Genomic DNA, 19,738 nt, shown 5'->3' on the forward strand with positions numbered 1-19,738 from the left:
AAAATGTACAGTCTCAAAATTCCATTTTATCTCTAAGAGCAAAGATCTTTTACCCTACAATTCCCCCATTTTCTCCTTAAATTTGTTGAAAAAAGGGAATTTTGAGAAAATAGAGAATTTAATAAATTTGTTGAGTTAAGGGAATTTTAAGAAACTGTTTCTTAAGAAATATTTAAGATAAATCTCTGAAATGTAATATTTTAATGGAAGCCATGTTTTTTCAATTAGTTCTTATAGATCAGAAAGCTTTGATTAATTATCACCTACTTTTCTCTTTTACTTGGTAGCATATGTTTGAGAATGTTTTAAATATCAATATTTACTTTTTATCTCTAAAATCTGAGCGGCTAGAGATGAAAATGAAGACTCTTTTTATAATGAACTAAATTTCTCAAATTAAATTGCTAACTTTATTTGCTTTTCTTTCTTTTTTTTATTTGCTTTATTTGATTTCTGCACCCAATCGCAGAACTCGCTCCTGGCTTGACTCGCAGAACCATATGGGATGCAAGGGACTGAACCCAGATCCATCCTGGGTCAGCTGCATACAAGGCAAGCACCCTACCACTGCACCACCACTTTGGCCCCTGTTCTTATATTTTGTGATGTGTGTCAGTCTCTGTGACATGAGATGGTACCTCACTGTCATTTTATTTGCATGGTATTGGGATAAAGACAGACCCTCAGATCAATGGAATAGACCTGAGTCTTCAGATAATGTCTCCCAGACATTCAACCAATTAATCTTTGATAAAGGAGCAAGAAATGCAAAGTGGAGCAAGGAAAGCCTCTTCAACAAGTAGTGTTGGGACCACTAGTTAGCCACAGGCATAAAAAGCAAACTCGACCTCCATCAAACACCATGAACAAAGGTCAAATCCAAATGGATTAAAGACCTTGATATCAGACCTGAAATATAGAAGGTAAAACACTTCATGACATTGAGACTAAAGGTCTCTTCAAGGAGTAAACATCACTGTCCAAACAAGTGGAAGCAGAGATGAACAAACTTTGAAGGAAATAGTGGCTAGAATACAAAGGCCACCCATCAGATATCTTAGGTAATATCTAAGATATGTTTTGGCTTTAGATAATATCTAAGATACTAATTTGACTTAGATAATATCTAAGATATACAAGGTACTGACAGAACTTAACAAGAAAAAAAGTATAACTCATTAAAAGTTGGGGAGAAGAAATGAACAGACACTTCCTCAAAGAGCAAATACAAATGGCCAAAAGGCACATGAAAAAGTGCTCCATTTCATTAATCATGAGGAAGATGCAAACCTCATTGCAAATTTGTGACAAATAAAGAAGATGCCAAATTGAAGCCAGGGAAAGAACATGTGTATAGTATATTTGAGAGGACCTAAAATGAATTCTTCCCATTTCATCACAGCAAGGTACACCCATTTATAGCCAACTATGGTCTGTGTAGGCCAGGGGTCTGCAACCTTTCAGACATAAAGAGCCACTTGGACCCGTTTCCGAAGGAAACTGGGAGCCGCAAAACCATTGCAACATTTAAAACAAATATAACACTGCATATATTGTTTCTTACCTTAATGCTATATACGTCACCAGGTACGGCTGCCTCCATTGGCTCCGCTCCTCAGCTCCGCCTCACTGCTATAGATATAGCGGAGAGAAGCGGAGCTGAGATTAAAGCAGTATTTTTTTTTTCTGACATCGGCTCCGGAGCCGCGGCAAGCCTTCAAAAGAGCCGCATGCGGCTCCGGAGCCGCAGGTTGCCGACACCTGTTAGGCCCAAGCACCTTGGGATATACACCTATAGCACCATTGCGTATCCCCTATGAAAAAAAAAAAGGATCCTAAATTTATCAACATCTCAATACTTTCATTTTTGTTACCTTCTTCCCATTCTCTTTTTCCCTCCTTCTCTTCTCCCTTCTTCCCTCCCTTCCTTCATTTTTCCTACCACCCTCCCCCTTTCTTTTACTCATCCTTCTTCTGACAACCATTACCAAGTACTTTTCATACATATACCAGATACTATTAGAAGTAATTAAGAAAATATAGGTAAAAACTTTAGAAGAGTACTTTATACAGAAGGTGCTGGTAAGAAATGCTTTATTTAAAGTAATTTTGCTGAAATTTTGCTGAGAAAAAATTGGCCACGGTCAATGAAATTATATTATTCAAGCGCAGGCAATTGACAAGAAACTAGGGATAATATTATGTGGGACTAACGTAACTATTTCACTCACATTTTAGATAAGGAAACTAAAGCTATTTTCTAGCAATCCAGTAATAAAAGTATAAGTAAAGTACAATTTTACTTATTTTATAAATATCTCCTTGGCCAAGAAAGAAGTTAGGCAACATTATTCAAGGTGGTTAGTGTACTGAAGGTATGACTTCTTCCATCTGGTTGATTAAAATCAAGAAATGGGGGGCCAGAGTGGTGGTGCAGTGGTAGGGCATTTGCCTTGCACACACTAACCTAGGACGGACTGTGGTTAGATCCCCAAGAATCCCATATGGTCCCCTAAGCTAAGAGCAATTTCTGTGCTCATAGCCAGGAGTAACCCCTGAGTGTCACTGAGTGTGGCCCCCCAAAAAATAAAACAAAACAAAAATCAGGAAATTAGAAAAAGGGTGAATATGATATGACAGCTGACAGCTTGCTAGTGTTTGCTTACTCATATGTATGAGCAGAAATTTGTTATTATGAGTTTTCCAAACATCAAATACTCCAATAATCTAATTGAAGCACAGAAGTGTAGAAATTTTTAAAAATTTATTCATGTTTATTCCTTCTTAAGAAAAATAAACTCAAGGGACCCGAGAGATAGGACAGAAGATAGGGTATTTGCCTTCCTTACAGCTGACCCAGATTTTATCCTTTCATTTCATATGGTTATAGGAGTGATCTCTGAGTAAAGAGTCAGTAGAAACCATAACTACCTAGTTCACCCCAAACCCAGGGTAGAAGGCAAACTTGAAGCACACTAAAATTTTAGAGATTTTATTTGCTCAAAGATTAATTTAAAATAGACAATACTAAGTTCTGCCTACCAACAAGAAGACTTTCAGAGAAGACAAACACATAAAGCAAGAGTTAACTTGATTGGGAATAGTTTAAGCAGTTAGTTGGCTTATTTGGGAAAGACTAGCTGTCAACTAGTGATGGTTAGTTCTAATCTCACCCTTGAGGCATATACAGGAATTGACAAGATCAGGTTTTGGTTGGTTAATCTCAACTTCCCAGGAATTCGAATCACTTTAGTCCAATCCCTCCTTGTCTAATAGTGTTAATACTGTATTCCCTCATCTCAACCAGTTCTACAAACAAAGCTAACATTGCAATGAATGTATGCAAGTGTGAATCCACAGCTTTCTTAAATACAGGTTTCGCTTTGTATTTAAATATTTAGTTTTCCCAGATTCCAAAATTTATTTATGAGATGCCAGCAAATTGAATTTTTTAGAAAGCAGGAACTTGTACATAAGGGTTCAAGTATCAGAACCTTATTATACAAATGCCTTAGCCTCATGTGTCTGAGTTCCTCATCTGTAAAATGAAAAAAAAGGGCAGAGGGTTAAGTAAAGATGAAAAATAATAACATATGCCATTACAAAATTATTCTCAGTCATACATACAACAACAGCTATCTCTTCACAGTGTACACTGCCCTTAACCAAGGTCCTCAAGTTTCCCTCCTGCTTTTGACAGTTCTCTAGGATTCATAGATCTTGCTGAAAGCTGTTATATTTGCAGTTATATTTTATTCCAAGGAAAAAAGTCAGATTAAGATCGGCCAAAGGAAGAAACCCATATGAAAGAGCCCCAGGGATTTCAAATATGGAGCTTTAATTGTCTCCTTTGTATTTGGAATCAGGACATATTACTCTTCCAGTTTTTGTGTATTTTCATACATAAATTACTGCCAACCAGGAAAGTTTACCTGAGCTTCAGTGCCCAGAGTTATTACTGGGGCTTCATTGTGTAGTTTATTAATTATCTATGTGGTTAATCTCAGTCTCCATAGCCACTAATACTATGTGACTCAAAGCCTTTCTTGTGTCTAAGATAACTTATTATCTTTTTAGAGTAAACAGCCCTTGTCACATTGGGTCATTGTGACACTGAATTTAGAGATCACTCTTCAGATATCAAAAGCAAAAGCCAGGCCATGTCTTTGGCAATATCTAATTACTTATTACACTTACTCTGATTATTATCATTTATAATATTTTCTTCCAATTCTTATTTTGATACTATTTTCAGTATCTGCTATCATTACTAGCAACAAAGAAGCCTCATACCTACAAATTTAATAAATTATGAGACTGAAAGATGCCCTCCACATTAATGAACAGAAATCCAAGGAAAAATTAGCTAGAGGATTGAATCTTGCCCCTGTTACCATCCGAAAAGTCTTATTCATCAGCACATAACTTCAAAAATAAAATACATTATTGATAAGAGAAATTAGATGACCAAGTTTTTTTTCTTGTTTTACTTACTTGATTTAAATTCTGGAGTCTAGTCATTTTTCGCATTTTCAAGAACATAAGAAGAATGGGTGTTAAAAGTCTAAAATAATTAAAAAGGCAAGCAGTTTTTAAAAGCTTATTTTCTTGAAGAATTAGGTAAACAGCCACTTTACTTAGTTTTATTCTTAAAACATTTGAGTCTAGCTTCTCGAAAATCTGAGATCAATTAAGAACTACTGAGTCCTTGTATAGGTCAAGATATGAGAAAGTAAAATCCACCAAAATTAAAATTCTCTCCAAAACACTAATCCTTCCTTAATATCATCTACAAGGATAAACTTGAAAGGAGGCCCATTGGGAAATGGCAAGCAACTGCCAATTTTGCTAATGATAATAAGTTTATTTTAATTGCTAATCTATTCCTAATTACACTAGCTCTAAATTGTTTACTTCATTGTCAGTCATCTTCTTTGATTTGAATTCTTTGTGAGAAGACTTTGACATATCAATCAAACTGGCTACAAATTTTGTGGCAGCTGCTGAAAATGACCTCACCTTCCTTGTCACACTGCTTTACTTTGTCCAAACGCAGAGAAAATCTTACCCATCTTTCAGAATTCATAACTCCCCCTTTAAATTTAGGAGAAAGTAGTATTTCCAAGGCTTGGTTGATTATGAACAAAGAACTAGCTATTCCAAATTTATATATCTCATCTCTGACCTACCATATCACTTCTCCCAACATGAATGTGTGTTCTTGTACAAATAATTGTTTCAAGAATGTGATATAGTAGACGGAAGATTCCCTAAACTATTTGGCATTAAGTAAAACACATGAATTAGACTCATAGATGAGGACCAAATATTATGACCATAGAGACATTTTAAGGATACATGCAGTAAATAAATACACATTTACTAAGATGATGACAGATGCAATCTTCTTACCTGCTTGAGGCAGCTCCATTGCTATCTATATATTACAATTGAGGTGATGTAAGCTTGGATGATAAATGATTTGAATAAGTGTTCTGTATAAGATTGGAAGGACAAAACTCAAGCTATCTAACTCCAAAGCAGATAAGCTCTAAATTCTGGGATTTTGGGTCCTTACATCTGTATACTCATCATAACTTATTTGCTAATTTACTGGTTTAATGACTGAGTGGTGAATATTTGCCAAGAGCTATATAACTTTCATCAATTTCCCAGAAATACTCAAGCTAAAGTTAATAGTATATTAAATTCTTTTTTTGAAAGTATATTAATTTTTTTGCACTGCTGGGTGTGAGCCAAAAACAAAAATACAAAACAAAACAAAAACAAAAACATTCAGCAAAATGAAAATTGAAGGAACCTTCCATATATTTTCAAAGGCATTAATCATAAACCCATTACAGGCATTATACTCAATAGAGAAAAACTAAAACACTTTCTAAGATATGGCACAAAATAAGATTTCCTCTTCTTGCCACTTCTTTTTTTTCACATTTTTTCTTCATTTAAACATCTTGATTACGTAAATTATTGTGATTAGGTTTTAGTCATGTAAAGAACACCCCCTTCACCAGTGAAACATTCCCACCACCAATGTCCCAAATCTCCTTCCATCCACCCCACCCCCACCTGTACTCCAGACAGGCTTTCCAGTTCCCTCATTCATTCACATGATTACGGTAGTTCTCTGTGTAGTTATTTGTATAGATGCACTAACCACTCTTTGTGGTGAGCTTCATGAAGTGAGCTGGAAGTTCCAGCCCTCTTCTTATTGTCTCTGAGGATTGTTACAAAAATGACTTTTATTTTTCTTAAAACCCATAGATGAGTGAGACTATTCTGCGTCTCTCTCTCTCTCCCTCTGATTTATTTCACTCAGCATGATAGATTTCATGTGCATCCATCTATAGGAAAATTTCATGACTTCATCTCTCCTGACGGCTGCATAATATTCCATTGTGTATATGTACCACAGTTTCTTTAGCCATTCATCTGTTGAAGGCATCTTGGTTGTTTCCAGAGCCTGGCTATTGTGAATAGTGCTGCAATAACTATAGGTATGAGGAAGGGGTTTTTGTATTGTATTCTTGTATTCTTAGGTTATATCCAAAGGAGTGGAATACCTGGGTCGAATGGGAGCTCAATTTCCAGATTTTGGAAAAATCTCCAAATCGCTTTCCATAGAGGTTGAACTAGACAGCGTTCCCACCAGCAGTGGATGAGTTCCTTTCTCTCCACATCCCAGCCAGCACTGATTGTTCTCATTCTTTGTGATGTGCACCAGTCTCTGCTGTGTGAGGTGGTATCTCATCATTGTTTTGATTTGCATCTCCCTGATGATTAGTGACGAGGAGCATGTTTCCATGTGCCTTTTGGCTATTTGCATTTATTTTTTTTATCAAAGTGTCTGTTCATTTTTCTCCCCATTTTTTGATGGGATTAATGTTTTTTTTCTTGTAAAGTTCTGTCAGTGCCCTGTATATTTTGGATATTAGCCCCTTATGTGATGGGTGTTGGGTGAATAGTTTCTCCAATTTGGTGGGTGACTCTTGTATCCTGGGCACTATTTATTTTGAGGTGCAGAAGCTTCTCAGTTTAATGTATTCCCATCTGTTGATCTCTGCTTCCACTTGTTTGGAAAGTGCAGTTTCCTCCCTGAAGATGCCTTTAGTCTCAATGTCATGGAGTGTTTTACCAACATGTTGTTCTTGTTCTGATACCTTATGGTATCAGGTCTGATATCAAGGTCTTTAATACATTTAGATTTTACCTTCATACATGATGTTAACTGGGGGAATCTATGTTCGCTTTTTTGCAAGTGGCTAACCAGTTCTGCCAGCGCCACTTGTTGAAGAGATTTTCCCTGCTCCACTTAGAATTTCTTGCTCCTTTGTAAAAAATTAGGTAATTGTATGTCTGGGGGACAATGTCTGAGAACTCAAGCCTATTCCACTGATCTGAGGGTCTGTTTTTATTTCAATACTATGCTTTTTTTTAATATAGTTTTTATTTTGATCATAGTGGCTTACATAATGTTGACAATAATATTTTAGGTACATATTTACATAAAATCAGGGGGGATTCCCATCCCCAAATTGTCCTCCCTACTATGCATTTTTTTTGATAACTATTGCTTTGTAGTACAGTTTAAAGATGGGGAAAGTAATGCCTCCCATTTTCCTTTTCCCTAGGAATGCTTTAGCTATTCGAGGGTGTTTATTGTTCCAGATGAACTTCATAAGTGTTTGATCCACTTCTTTGAAAATGTCATAGGTATTTTTAAGGGGATCACATTAAATCTGTATAATGTTTTGGGGAGTATTGCCATTTTAATTATGTTAATCCTGCCATTCCATGAACATGGTATGTGTTTCCATTTCCGTGTGTCCTCTCTTATTTCTTGGAGCAGGGCTTTATAGTTTTCTTTGTATAGGTCCTTCATGTCTTTGGTCAAGTTGACTCTAAGATATTTGAGTTTGTGTGGCATTATTGTGAATGGGATTGCCTTCCTGACTTCCATCTCTTCCCTATCATTATTGGTGTATAAAAAGGCCATTGATTTCTGTAGGTTGATTTTGTAGCCTACACCTTGCTATATGAATCTATTGTTTCTAGAAGCTTTTTGGTAGAATCTTTAGGGTTTTCTAAGTAGAGTATCATGTCGTCTGCAAAAAATGATAGCTTGACTTCTTTCTTTTCTATCTGGATTCCCTTGATATCTTTTTCTTGCCTGATCGCTATAGCAAGAACTTACAGTACTATGTTGAAGAGGAGTGGTGAGAGCGGACAGCCTTGTCTTGTACCAGAATTTAGAGGAAAGGCTTTTAGTTTTTCTCCATTGAGTATAATATTTGCCATTGGCTTGTGGTAGATGGCTTCAACTAGATTGAGAAAGGTTCTTTCCATTCCCATCTGGCTGAGAGTTTAGATCAAGAATGGGTGTTGGACCTTATCAAATGCTTTCTCTGCATCTATTGATATGATCATGTGATTTTTATTTTTTCTGTTGTTGATGTTGTGTATGGTGTTGATAGATTTATGGATGTTAAACCATTCTTGCATTCCTGGGATGAAACCTACTTGGTCATAGTGTATGATCTTCTTGATGATGCATTGGATCCTATTTGCCAGGATTTTGTTGAAGATCTTTGCATCAGCATTCATCAGGGATATTGGTCTGTAATTTTCTTTTTTGGCAGCATCTCTGTCTGTTTTGGTATCAAGGTGATATTGGCTTCATAAAAGCTGTTTGGGAGTATTCCCGTTTTTTTAATTTAATGGAAGAGCCTGGCTAGGATTGGTAGTAGCTCCTCTTGAAATCTTTGAAAAATATTCATTAGGAAATCCATCTGGGCCTGGGCTTTTCTTTTTGGGCAGATGTTTGATTACAGTTTCAATTTCCTCAATAGTGATGGGGGTGTTTAGATATGCTACATCCTCCTTACTTAAATGTGGAAGGTTATAAGTGTCCAAGAATTTTTCCATTTTTCTAGGTTCTCATGTTTAGTAGCATAAAGTTTCTCAAAGTAGTCTCTGATTACCCTTTGGATCTCTGCAATATCTGTTGTGATCTTCCCCTTTTCATTTCTAATATGGGTTATCCATTTTTTCTCTTTCTTTGTGAGTTTTGCCAATGGTCTATCAATCTTGTTTATTTTTTCAAAGAACCAACGTCTGCTTTCATTGATCTTTTGGATTGTTTTTTGGTTTTCCACTTCATTGAGTTCTGCTTTCAACTTTGTTATTTCCTTCTGTCTCCCTATTTTTGGTTCTTTTTGTTAGTCATTTTCTAAATTTTTGAGCTGCGTCATTAAGTTATTCAGGTATGTCCCTTCTTTCCTGATGTGTGCTTGTAGAGCTATAAATTTTCCTCTCAGGATCGCTTTTGCTGTGTCTCATAGATTTTGGCAGTGTGTGTCTTCATTATCATTTGTTTCCAGGAAAGTTTTAATTTCCTTTTTGATTTCATCTCAGACCCACTGGTTGTTCAGTAGCAGGGTGTTTAATTTCCAATTGTTAAAGTTTTTCTTCTGTGTTGCTTTGTAGTTCACATCTAATTTCAGAGCCTTGTGGTCAGCAAAGGTAGCCTGCAAGATTTCTATCCTCTTGATTTTATGGAGGTATATTTTAAGTGTCAGCATGTAGTTTATTCTGGAGAATGACCCATATACATTGGAGAAGAATGTGTATCCAGGTTTTTTGGTGTGGAGTGTCCAATATATATATATTAGTCCTCTTTCTTCCATAACTCTTTTCACGGATAGTATGTTTTTGTTGGGTTTTAGTCTGGTTGACCTATCAAGTGTTGATAGGGCCGTGTTGAAGTCTCCCACAATGATTGTGTTGTTATTGATTTCTTCTTTCAGATTTGTCAGTAATTGTATTAGATAATTTGCTGGTCTCTCATTAGGTGCATATATGTTTAGTAGTCTGATTTCTTCCTGTTGCACATATTGCTTGATTAGTACATAGTGTCCATCTTTTTCTCTTACCACTTTTCTGAGTATAAACTTGGTGTCATCAGATATTAATATGGCCACCCCAGCTTTTTTGAGGGTGTTGTTTGCTTGGATGATTTTCCTCCAGTCTTTGATTTTGAGTCTATGTTTCTTTTGACTATACAGATGTGTTTCTTGTAGGCAGCAGAAGGTTGGTTTCATTTTTTTGACCCATTTTGCCACTCTGTGTCTTTTACTTGGTGAATTTAGTCCATTGACATTGAGGGAGATGATTGTCATAGGAATTAATGTCATCTTTGAAGATAAGTTTGCTGTGTTTGTTGGTCTCTCTTGTCTTAGAATAGACCTGCCAGTTTTTCCTTTAAGGCTGGTTTTTCATCTGTGAAGTTTCTGAGCTGTTGTTTATCCATGAAGCTGTGTATTCTTCCTTCAAACCTGAACGTGAGCTGTGCTGGGTGCAGTATTCTTGGTGAGGCATTAATTTCATTCAGTCTTGTCACAATATCCCACCACTGTCTTCTGGCCTTGAGAGTTTCTTGTAACATGTCTGCTGTAAGTCTTAGGGATCCTCCTTTGAATGTAATTTCCATTTTTGATCTTGCTGCTTTCAGTATTCTATCTCTATCTATGGTATTTGTCATTGTAACAAGGATGTGTCTTGGGGTGTTTTTCTTTGGGTCTCTTTTAGCTGGTACTCTTTGGGCTTGCAGGATTTGATTGCATGTAGTCTTTAACTCTGGGAGTATCTATTTGATGATGTCTTTGACAGTTGATTCTTCCTGGAGATCTCCTTCCTGGGTTTCTGGGAATCCAATGATTCTTATGTTGTTTCTGTTGAGTTTATCAAAGACTTCTATTTTCATCTGTTCGCATTCCTTGAATACTTTTTCCATTGCCTGTTTGTTTGTCTTAAGGTTCTTTTCCAATTTCTTCTGTTGTGTTGAGTTTTTCTGCATCACATCTTTCAGTACTCCAATTCTGTCCTCAGCTGCTGTTACCCTGCTGTCGAGGCCATCCACTGAGGTTTTCAGTTGAGCTACCGTGTTTTTCAGATCTGCTGTTTCAGTTTGGAGTTTTCTATTTTCTGTCTTTGTGTTCTGTTCAGATCAATCTATGCTTTTTTTGAGTTCTATGAACATCTTCCATATTTGTATTCTAAACTCCTTATCAGAGAGGTTAATCAGGTGGTTAGAATTTATTAGGTCATCCAAGCTTTCATCTTCATTCTCTGTGGATGGTGTTTGCCTGCAAGGTTTCCCCATTGTCACGCTTGTAGTGTGGTTTTTCCTGCGTGTTGTGGTGGGGTTTATTGGTTGGAAAGAGTGCACGGCCACGAAGCGAAGCAGCATCGCTCTTCTGCTGCCTCTAGTTGACAGTTTTTTTGGGGAGTGCTCCCTAGGCCTCTGAGGAAACCTTCAGGGATTCAGAAACCCAGGCAGACAGGCACAGGCAGAAGTTCTCCTTGAAGTCCTCAGAGTGAACAAAGGCACAGCAGGGCGGAGCCTCCACAGGCCAAAGAGCTCAGCTTATTGGACAGTGACCCCCATAGCCAGAAAGTACTCACTGGGCAGCTTTGAAGTGCAGTTTTTTTGGGGGTGCGCTCCATAGGCCTCTGAGGAAACCTTCAGGGATTCAGAAACACAGGCAGACAGGCACAGAAGAAGTTTCCCTTGAACTCCTCAGAGTGAACAAACGTATATCAAATTCTTAATTTAAAAAAGTATATTATTTTATATAAACTGTGAAGCAATAAAAATATGGCATATTATATCCATTCTATACCAGTGCATGTTTCTAATTCTTGAAGGAATTGAAAGAACAAATTTGTTTTTCTTCATATATTTTAATCTGAGTGCAAATCTATGCTAGTTATGTGACTTGGAACAAATCATTTAACATCTCTGATTCTGAATATGTAAATTATATTAAGCACCACTTATTGAAGTTGTAGCACTTCAGATTTTAATTGCTGAGTTCATTATTTACTTTTAATTATTTTTTAATTATTTTAAATTAGTTTTTAATTTTTAATTATTTTCTTTTAATTATTTATTTTTAATTTCTGAGTTCATTATTTTCTTATTATTTTTGACACTACCCAAAGTGATAAACAAAACAGCAGACTTTGTTTTTTAGGAAATTCTCTAAATTCAGTATAAAAGATATTTCTACTCTCTCTTCTACTATTATTCATTTTCACCAAGGAGTGTGTGCAGCTATTCATGATTTTTGGCATGAATAAATAAATAAAGCTTTGGAATATATATTCTATATCTAATTTCTATTTTTTAGTTTTTTGTTTTGCTTTGTTTTGTTTTGGGGCCACACCTGGTGACTCTCAGGAGTTACTCCTGGCTAGGGCCTCAGAAATTGATCCTGACTTGGGGACCATATGAAACACCAGGTCTATCCTGGGTCAGCAACTTGCAAGGCAAATGCCTTACCACCTTGCCATGACTCCAGCCCCTAAATCTAAGTCCTGATCCATAAAAATTCTACCTTTTTGCAACCAAAATAATTTTCTCATCCATAAGCACATACCCCAACAATACCAAGAAGTCAAATAATAAATTTATTTACTTTATAATAAAATATAGTAATTTATTATTTTGTTTTAATACTACATAATTTTCAGTCATTCAGCTTCGTACCTTATCATCTTGCACAATCATAAAAGTTCCTGAACCATTCCCTATAGAAACATTAATTCCTCTCTATCCATTCCTCCTACCCATCCTCTTTCCTCTTTGATAATCACCATAATTTTCTCTGAGTAAAATGTCAAAAAAATTATAATGAATGAGCATCAAGTCTAAGACTGCTATTCCTGGAAGCTGTCTAATCATTGCAGTAGAAAGGCCTGAATGAAAATGAGGTCAATAAATGGGCAAGGAGAGAGAAATCTGAAGAGAGATTTTTCTGGCAATAGATTCTGAATAATTGGGTCAAGTTGTACCTGAGAACCAACCCGGAGTTTTCTTATGTGCAGGATTTCCTTTTAATTCTTCAGTGAGGTTTTATTTTTGATATTTTTCTTTTGCAAGTGAAAGAAGGCTAATTAATAAACTCATACTTATTTGTATTTTTTATAGTGATGTAGAGGTTTGGGGTAGGAGGACTCAGGTCACTTCCAAGGATGCTAGCCCCAATATGTACACCTGGAATATGATCTTGGACATGATCCAAGACTTCATGGACATGAAATTTCAAACATGTCCTCAGGCAGTATTTTGTCTATTTTTAAGGTGAAATGATACTGGATAAAGATGTAGTACAAAGATTAAGGTGCCTGCCTCATTTTTGGCTATGGATAGACACTATTTGCACATGGTTCACTGAGTCTGTTAAGGCATGACCCCTGAACCAAGACCTAGGCACCTGATCACAAAACCAAGTGAGGGCTGAATATCTGTCATGAGGATTCTACTTAGACCTCAATGATGAACATCTACTGTCCAACCCCAAACCCAGAATTCCAACCTTAGAATTGGCACAGTTCCCTGCACCAGCACCAGGAATCAACCCCCCCCCCCCACTCTTAATTCTCTAATACTGCTCTGGCACCAACTTGTGCCAGGGTAGGTTCATATGACCCTGATGAAGAGGAAATAACAACAATCTTGATCTAAGGGCAGGTTACCCTATCTCATCATCATCTGAGATGAAATCAGAAGATCCTTCTTCCTAAGATCCGTGCAAAAACCAAGATCACTAATTACAGGAGACTGACTACAACAACCATTACTGAGCAGAATTTTTCCTGGAATCATAAAGAAAGACTCTATTTTATGCTCATCCTAGGATCTGTGCAAAAAAAACAAGATATCTCATTACAGAGGATTGACCTTAACAACTGCAACTGAGCAGAACGTTGCCTGCCATCATAAAGACAGACCTTGAGGCTTGACAACTAGCATGTCGGTCTCATGACAGTATTCTTCAAGGGTAGAGACAACATGTATCTCTTAGGCCAAGGAAATATTCTTTCTAATTTCCCAATATTTACTGTGTTTATGAAAAAAAAAACGAAATAAAACCCTAAGACCAAAACCAAAACAACTTGACACATCTGCCTCCCTCCAATTTTTTAATGTTTTATTTATTTTTAATTTTTTTCTAATTTTATTCTTTTTTTGTTTTTGCTTTATTTTGTTTGGGGGAGCACACCCCTTGACACTCAGGGATTACTCCTGGCTATGCACTCAGAAATTGCTCCTGACTTGGGGGGACCATATGGGATGCCAAGAAATCGAACCACGGTCCATCCTAGGCTAGCACTTGCAAGGCTGATGCCTTACCTTTAGCGCCACCACTCTGCCCCTCTATTTTTATTCCTTTCAATTTTTTTCTTTTTTAATTTAATTTATATTTATAGCTTCTAGACTAAGGGTCCTGCCTGCTTTTCTTTAAAAAAAATAAACAAAACCATAGAACATTAATCATCTTGTTCTGCCTCATATTTCTATGTGTTCCTACAAACTGAGAAAAAAAAGTGATGGGACACAGGGACCAAGCAGTTTCAGGACCATTGAGTGGAAATAAAAATGGTCAAACCTAAATACCCAAACCAAAATCAATGAAAATAGAATCAAGAGACCCAAACTACAAGCTGTACACAAAAAGGAACCTATTATACTAGAAGTCCAGGGGGCTAAGGATGGAGGTATGGAATACTACAGCAGAGGGAGGTCAACATTAATGGTGGGATACCACTTTATACCAGTAAGTGTATAACAATAATAAAAATAATATATATTACCAAGTTTTAGCAATTATGTGAATAAAATGGAAACTTTCTATACTGCAACTGGGAATATAAAATGATTAAGCTTTTGGGAAAATAATTTGGCAGTTTCTTAAAATATTAACTATGAACTTATCAGAAAGCTGAGCAATTTCACTTAAGGATCTAACCAGAATAAATAAAAACTTATGTCCCAAGAAAGTAGTATATAAATATGACACCAAAGTTATTCACAAAAGAATGAAAATATCATTAGTAACTAAAAACAGTTCAAATGGGCCAGAGAGACAGCAAGGAGGTAGGACGTTTGCCTTGCATTCAGAAGGACGGTGGTTCGAATCCCAGCATCCCGTATGGTCTCCTGAGTCTTCCAGGAGCCATTTCTGAGCTTAAAGCCAGGAGTAACCCCTGAGCTCCACCGGGTGTGACCAAAAAAAAAAAGTCCAAAATACCCATCAATTTATAAATGAATAAATAAAATGTTTTGCATTCATAAATGGAATGGAATTCAACCATACAAAGAAATAGTAATTCTAACTACCACATAAATGAAATCTAGAAGACATTATGTTTAGTGACAGAATTCAGACATTGAAGGTAACACATTGTATGATTCCATTTATATAAAACATATAGAAAAAGCAAATATTTAGAGACATAAAAATGGGTTGCCTAGTAATGAGAGATGGGAACGAGAAGAGACTGTAAATGGATAGGCGGGATATTCTGGGGCAATAAAATGTGTTAAAATTAGACCAAAGTGATGGCTACACAACTAAAAATCAATGAATTATAGTCCTGTAACAAATTTTATAGGCTCTAAAGTATAATTCACTAAAACTGATTTTTAACAACTCAAAAAAAAAAAAACACAAGAAAAAAAGTAAATGTGTTAGAGGCAATTTTTGTGTGGATGATAAAATTTCCATAATGGCATGGCTGTGATGGACAGAGTGACAATGAAGAAAATACTAAACTTTTTTAGCCATGAGGGGTTGGTAGTTGTCAGCGCCCAGAAATAGCAGCAGATGGTGCAGTCTGAAGGCATAAGGACAAGTTTCAGGGGAGGAGGAAGAATTGAAAGGAAAGAAAGACAACTACCTTAATTTGAGACCCATGGATGCAAAGAATCTGGGAAGTAAAACTGAATTCACATATTCATAATTTTGTACTTCATTATCGCAAAGGACTAGACCAAGTTTTGACATCTTGTATTTTGTATCCAAACATTGGAGGTACAAGTCTTGGCCCTTTCAGTGGCTAATAACTACCCTCAGGTAAGTGTCACATTGCTAACAAAGTCATTCTGTACCACTAGAAATTCTGCAGTTTGGACAAATCATCAAACATGGAGAGAAAGCAAGTGTGTGTGTGTGTGTGTGTGTGTGTGTAAGAGAGAGAGAAACAGAGAGACAGAGACAGAGAGAGAGAGAAAGAGAAAAAGGAAGAAAGGGAGATAGAAAACAGAAATAAAGCAATAATAAGAAAAACCAGGAGAAAGAAAAAAGAAAAAGAGAGAAAGGAAGACAAACATGACATAAACATGAGAGAAACTCAGCAAAGCTGTACAACTCAACACATAATATAAGACATCTTAAAACAGCTTAACTAATGCAGAGGTCTATATAAAAAAAAAGAAAGGAAGAAATCTTTCCAAAATAAGAGCTCATAATCATTTAAATTTCCTCCTTTCCGTGGAATAGATCTTCCGAGAGTGAAGACGTTAAGGCAGATATTCTCTTGAAAATATCTTTGTATTGCCTTCAGGGACCCTTCCAGAAAATTAACCTTTTTCCAAAGTCATGCTATGTGGGTCAGAGGGCAGACTTTTGCTCCCTTACATAAGCATTAGCTTGAGCCCCAACTGTAAAATGTAAATAAGAATCATTATTAACAGAAGTGTTCTACATGGAAAACAAAAGTAAATAAATACAACCTATCGCACATTTTCTAGTAAGAGATCAGACTTTTTTTTTTTTCTTGGTATACTTTTGCTGATAAGCAACTTGAACTCCAGAGGTTCTGTTGCTGAAGGTCAGGGAGTGTCGGGAGACAGAGGAAGGAGCCTCACCAGAAATGTTATGGAAAAGAGAGAACTGCAAACTAGAGAGAAGAAATTAGGCAGCTTGAGGTGGATGGGCAGGCAACCCAGAATGGAGTCACTCTGCAGTTGCTCTTGTGAAGATGAATTTCTAGACCCTTTCCAGGGGCCTTGACTGGACTTTCCATTCACAGGCGCTAGGGCTTGTGGAGGAGAAAGTACTTTAAACTTGCTTTTTCAAGTCTGTGTTCTAATTTGAACACATCTCTCTCTTTTTCTTTCACCACTCTGGTGAAGTCTTGAACACGCGTTCTTCTCTTTTTTCTCTTTTCACAGCTTTCTTTTCTTTTTTTTTTGGGGGGGGGGGGGTGGGGTGGGGTTGAGTCACCCGGCTGCGCTCAAGGGTTACTCATGGCTCTACGGTCAGAAATCGCCCCCAGCAGGCTCCGGGACCATATGGGATGCCAGGATTCGAACCACCGTCCTTCTGTGTGCAAGGCACACCTTACCGGTGTACTATCTCTCTGACCCCTTTTCACAGCTTTCTAAGTAAATGTTGTTTCAATAAAAACAATCTTATGTATGGCTTTCTTGTGAAAAATTTTTGTAGAAATACAAATGTATGATACAAAAATTTTAAACTAAGGAATAAAGACAATCTTGCTTCATTAAAATAAAAAAGACAGTGTTTCAGTAGCTCCGCTCAGTCTTTTTTTTTTTTGGGAGGGGGGAGTGAGATGGGGTAGATATTTGAACCAATTCTTGTGGTGATGTAGGAATACTTCTCTTGGTTATAAACTGTGTTGATCAATTCCAGTGGTGCCAGGAAGCATAAATTTTTCCTTTTTTGCTTATTTTATAGTCTTTTTTAGTTATGAAATGTTGCATTACTTGCAAAATAAAGTTCCATTGGCTATTTTTAAATTAAATCTTTTTCATGGTATTATATAAATTGAGTTTCTCTTGTTTGGTCTCCATGACAATGAAGGATTATTTCTTCTCCACTTCTATGAGAACGTTAAGACATGAATTCATGTCTATTTTATAGCTGAGGTTAAAAGAAGCTAAATGACAATGCAGCCAAGTCTAAACATGTCCACACAACTTGAAATACATTATTGTTCTCGTATTAGTGTGCTTTGTAGTAAACATTTCAATTATTATTTTTTCTTTGCTTTTTGGACCACACCCTGTGATGCTCAGGGGTTACTCCTGGCTATGAGCTCAGAAATTTCTACTGGCTTGAGGGACCATATAGGATGCAGGGGGACCGAACCAAAGTCTGTCCTAGATGGGCCATGTGCAAGGCAAACGCCCTACTGCTGTATCACTGTTCCAGCCCCTAAAGATTTCAAATATTTTTCTCCTTTGCTGACATAGCTTTGGACAAGTCTAAGTCCACTGCTTCTGTTTCCTTTCTCTCTTTTCTCTCTTACCTACTGTTGCAGGAAGGAAGTTGAAAAAGGGAGGTAATGGTAGCACCAGGTCTGGGCTTTAATTATGTTGGTGTGATGGGAGAGTGGTATAGCTATAAATCCAAAGTACAGACTCAACAACACTGAAAACATGAGATCTAGACTGCAACCACCAAACTTGGTGATGGGCTAGTCATGGTGCCAGGCAGGATGCCAGGCAGGTATGAATGGGTGGTTGAGTAGGTGGAGGATAACAGAGTATGGGAATATTGGTAATGGGAGTTGAGGTGGAGGGATTAGTGTTGAAATATTATAGGCCTAAAACTCAACTATCAGTAACTTTGTACATCAAGGTTCTTTAACTAACATAAAAAATCCACATGATACTAGTCGTAAAATTACTTCCACTACACTACTACCTTTACTAGTACTTCTGGTACTACTATTACTACTGGTAGTAATCATAATAATGACAGCTTCCACATTGCAAGAGCTCACTAATTATCTAACATTTTATTATGCTTTAAGTACTTTACTTTTAGAAATGTATTTAAAACTCACAAAGCTGTGGTACATACTACCCCATAGTACTATGTTTAGCTCATTTTGTAATAAGGAAATTAATTGTTCAATAAAGTTTGTATACAAAGTGACTTAGCCCACTCGAGCATTTCCTCAATCAAACTCGAGTGGAAATATCAAATTGTAATAATGGGGCTAGAATTCAAAATATGTGATCAACAGGAGAAGAATAAGAGAGCGAGGAAAGGTAAAAATCTTGAGAATGTAGACCTTGATTTTTCTTTCCTTCAACAGTAAAAAAGAGAGAAATTTGAGCTGCTAGCGTTGAGCTTCAGTCTCTCACCCAGAGCAGATCACATGTAGCCTGAATTTGAGTTTCACCCGCACAAAAGTGTGCTGTTTCAATTGGGATTGCTGTAGGTGGTGGGTCTGACTTTGAATTTCAAACGAAAGATCACATTTGGCACTAAAAACAGAATCTTTAATGTACGTCTTTGTCCCCTGCATTTTACCTTCAATGTTTTATTTCCTTTAAGGCTGCAAAAGATTAAGGGGATTTTCACAAAATAGATGCCAGTTTTTGGCATTCACCCGCTAAATTATTCCCCTACCCCCAAAGTAGCCAGTCTGGCTCTCCAGCAGGTGTCGCTTACAGCTGCAGCAGATTTCACTCAGCAGGGGGCAGATGGAAGGAAGACAACCATCACAGTGGGATAAAAAATTTTTTTTAACTACATGATCAGACAGACCTTCATCAGGGCCTGGTAGGAAATGTGGCACTGATACAAAGTATGCCAAGTTGGCAGGTGTCTGCTTTGCTGTATTATATGAGCAACTGTGAAATTCTTTTTGCAGGGGATGAGGATGAAGTTGGCTTCCCCTGTCATTGAAGCAGATCATTTATTTTCATCTCAGTTGTTTAGAAAGTAACAGAGGTAATTTTACTTGGAGAAGAAATTTGGGAGAAATAACAGGACCCACAGTGATCTACAGTGAGATCTTAGCTTCGCCTATTATAAATCAAGTAACTGCGATTATAAATTTTCTCTAACTTCACCTCCTTCATCTTTAAAATGAAGGTATGGAAGGTCAAGTG

The sequence above is a fragment of the Suncus etruscus genome, chromosome 19, assembly GCF_024139225.1.
Source record: "Suncus etruscus isolate mSunEtr1 chromosome 19, mSunEtr1.pri.cur, whole genome shotgun sequence".
In the NCBI taxonomy this organism is placed as follows: domain Eukaryota; kingdom Metazoa; phylum Chordata; class Mammalia; order Eulipotyphla; family Soricidae; genus Suncus; species Suncus etruscus.